Source organism: Pteropus alecto, unplaced genomic scaffold (genome assembly GCF_000325575.1).
Source record: "Pteropus alecto unplaced genomic scaffold, ASM32557v1 scaffold24, whole genome shotgun sequence".
Taxonomy (NCBI): domain Eukaryota; kingdom Metazoa; phylum Chordata; class Mammalia; order Chiroptera; family Pteropodidae; genus Pteropus; species Pteropus alecto.
In genome coordinates this window covers 7,249,638-7,253,307 of record NW_006439192.1, presented here as the reverse complement: position 1 = coordinate 7,253,307, position 3,670 = coordinate 7,249,638, and the positions used below count along the sequence as shown (strand labels likewise).

At 36.5% G+C, this 3,670-nt stretch overlaps 1 pseudogene; it reads right to left on the bottom strand.

The window, feature by feature from the left end:
• Window positions 1-1,117: 1,117 nt before the first annotated feature.
• Window positions 1,118-1,236, bottom strand: LOC112483463 (annotated as a pseudogene).
• Between the last annotated feature and the right edge of the window lie 2,434 nt (window positions 1,237-3,670).

Genomic DNA, 3,670 nt, shown 5'->3' with positions numbered 1-3,670 from the left:
TATTTTGCACTTTTTAAAGGGCGTTTTTTCTGACATTTCTTATAAGGGGCACTGCATTTCTAGACTTCTAGATTTGTCATTGATTTTATCTTTTAAAAATTTGCACCAGTGATCTTTACGTGCTGCTACCCTGCTGGAGTCCATTTTCTTTAATTGAATTATATTGACTAGATGCTATCACAGTCTCTGTTTATCTTACAGACATTTTAGATTCTCTTCTTATGCTACAAGTTTGGATCAGCTGGAGCTCACTTCTCTGCTCCACTGCTAAATGAACTTTCTCTTTTAATTAGTAGAAGACATCTCCAGTCCTCTACCCTCCTAGCTTTCCACTCTTCACTCCAGCGGGCCTGTTAAAGTGAGGTTGTCGCCTGTGAGACTGACCTTATATATTGAAAGAATTTTGCTGAATCCAGTATTCACATCAGGTTTAGACTCTATTGGTTATATAATCGACATTATTGAGAAAGGTAAAATCTCATTTTCCAGTGACCAGTATTGGATAAATAAAGATTTGTAATTTTAACTGGATAATAAAAATTCATAGTGACAGCTTTATGGAGATGTCTATAAACAGAAAGGAAAAATGTCTTGGCCAAAAAAAGGCCGATCCCCAAATTTCCACTTTCATCGATCTTGCTCATTCCTCTTGTCCACCATCACCCGTCCCCAAGCCCGTACTTCCCATTTCAGCAAATGCCACTATCATCTACCTGGGTCGAGGCTGGAAACCCAGAGTTATCATTAATTGTTTTGCCCTGCCCCTCAAAACCCAAAACTTTTATTTCTACCTTCAAAATATATTTCAAATCTGTTTCTCCATCTCCACTACCACCTTGTTTTCCACACCATGTTATTTCTGCAGGTCCCTAATCCTCCTGGTTAGCCTGTTTCCTTCTGCAATTGCCCACTTGAATCCATTCTTCATGCCGAAGCAGTAATAACCTTGCTCAAATATAAATCAGAGGATGCACTTTCTATTTAAGACCTGACAATGGCCATGACTGCATTTTATTTTTATTTTATTTTATTTTTTAGGTGAGGCAACCTTTTGTTGACTTCATAGATTGCAAGGACCTTGTCAGCTTACAATCCCTTATTTTTTTTTTATTTTTTACACCTACAGCACCTGTTCGTCCTAGGTGGTCTCCCATCCAAGTACTAACCAGGCCTGACCCTGCTTAGCTTTTGAGATCAGACAGGATCGGGCTTTTTGAGGGTAGCATAGTCATAGACCCCATGACTACATTTTAAATAAAATCTAAACTCTTATGTTGGTCTGCAAAGCCTTATCATCTTCTATCTCATCCCTTGCCATTCTATGCTAAATTCACTAAACTGTTTTCTGTTTTTGAAACACACCAGGTCAATTCTCACATTAGGATCTTTGTGTGTGCTGGTCTCTCTACCTGGGATGTTCTTCCCCTTCATTCTCTATATAGCTCATTTATTTTCCTTCTGGGTGTTTCACCTTGCTCTTCTCAGAGATGCTTTTTTTGATCACCTCAAGGACACTCCTGGTCATCTTTACATCTTTTCCTTATGTATTTCCTTTTTAGAACTTATTACAAGCTATAATTTTCTTTTGTGTTTTCTTTACTTTTGCCTATCATCACATTAGAACATAAATTCCTTGAATATAGTGACCATAACTGTCTTGTTAATCTCTTTTGGGAAAAGACACAATGTATATTTTATGAATGAATTGATAGCTAACTTTTTGCATCCCGAGCTCAAGTTCATTCCTTAAACTTCCTTGTGCTTAGTGAACAGTAGTGGAATAAGAATCCAGAAGAAGCATAGCAGAAATAATACTTCCTCATTCATTAGGGAATGGATTTTTATTCCATGCTCATTCAGTGCCAAGTGGAGTTCTAGATACTAGAGATTCATAGCTCAGAGAAATACATTTTTCTGTCTTCAGGAAGTATACAAACTAGTTCAGAAAAGCAAGCTTCTGCAATAATCAAAGAATTCATATAAATTTGAAGTTGTAATAAATGCTGTAACGGAGAAGAGGTATCAGGAAAGAAACCATCTTGTGAAGAGGAGAAATGGAAGAGCATTCGGCAAAGGAGTAACATGTGCACAGGTTAGAGTGACGAATGAAAGGAAATAAAGGAAGGCTAGTGTGACTAAAGTGCTGAGCAGGAGGGACTCACATGAGCTGAGCTGGAAGGTGTGTGTGGACCAGAGGCAAGAATCATAAGACATGAGTATGTAAGTATTTTCTCAAGGCTGGGAGAGAAAAGAAAGAAGAAAGCAGGAGTCAGTAAGAATTGACATGACCAGATTGATGTTTACAAGGAATCAATCTGTTTGCCAAAGTGGACGTTATGAAGTTTAGTCAGGGGGAGGTCATCGATAGCTCTAGGGTGAGTTTTAGTGAAGTGAGGTGGATAAATATTTGAATCTATGAAGTCAAAGAGAGAATTAATAGTTAATTAAAGAACATAGCACATGGAGGAAAGTAATTAAGAATCTATTAAATATAAATCTATTATTTATTAGTCAATTTCAGGAATAGTAAATTGTGAAGTAATTTGCGTTATGTTTAAACAATTGACCAAGTAATTAATATGGATAAAATGAATTCTGATTATATTTAGCATTGTTTACTATATTGCGTATACTTCAATCTAAAGTTTTCTAGGTGTCCCACTACCAGCATACACAATTAGGCTAAATAATAATCATCAAGATAGTCTTTTGCTATATACCAAGCATAATGGGTCATAATTTAACTGATCTGGCTTTTAAGACTGCTTCTGGTACATAAGAGAACATGCTTCCTCCTGTGGGGGAGGCTATGTGGTCCTACATATAAATCTTATAGTTTACTTCTCTGTTATATACAAACACTGCAAATCTATAGCTTAAGACTTTTATAGATGTCCCTGTAGGGAAGGATATATTATATTTGTAATTAGAATTGAAAATGAAGATAAGAATTAATCTCTAATTTTTAAAATAGATTCTCCCAGATTTTTCTTTGACCCCACCACAGTCTCCGAGTGACTTTAAATGCATTGCCATCTATGCATGTAAAATTTAACCGTTATCCAAAATGTATAAAAGCAGGAGCATCTCCAAAAACTCTCCATCTCTTTTTCTGCTAGGTCAAATATATCAGATCTAAATTCTTTTGCCATCACTTGCCACAGATAATAGCAAATTCTCATGCCAAAGTCAGTATAAAAGTTTATGATGTTATTGACTTTGCACAGCACCATCAGACCTCAGTATTATTGACTTAATGACTCTTTCCTCTTCCTTTTTTTTTTTCATTCTACTCCGCAGTTACTCTTTGGTTTATTAGAGTGCCAGTGCTCAGAGCTTTTTATTACATGTCTACAGACTTATTTCTAAGGATGTCTTCCCATAAATTACTCACCAACCGTTCAAATGCAGAGCCAGAATATAACAAATATTAAGAAACTGGAAAAAGTCCTAGGTAGAGCACAAATTTCTTCTTGCTATCTGCCTGTTGAGTGTATTTCCTAGTAAATTAAAAAAAAAAATGAATTTAAAGGAAAATGTCACCTGGCATGTGGTATATCTGTGTCTCATAGCAGATGGCATGGTTCTGCATGGGGAGAAGGATGAAATGCCACATGCATGGCTGGAATGGAAGGATTTTGAGCAAGTGGCACTCATGGGGCTAGCCGGC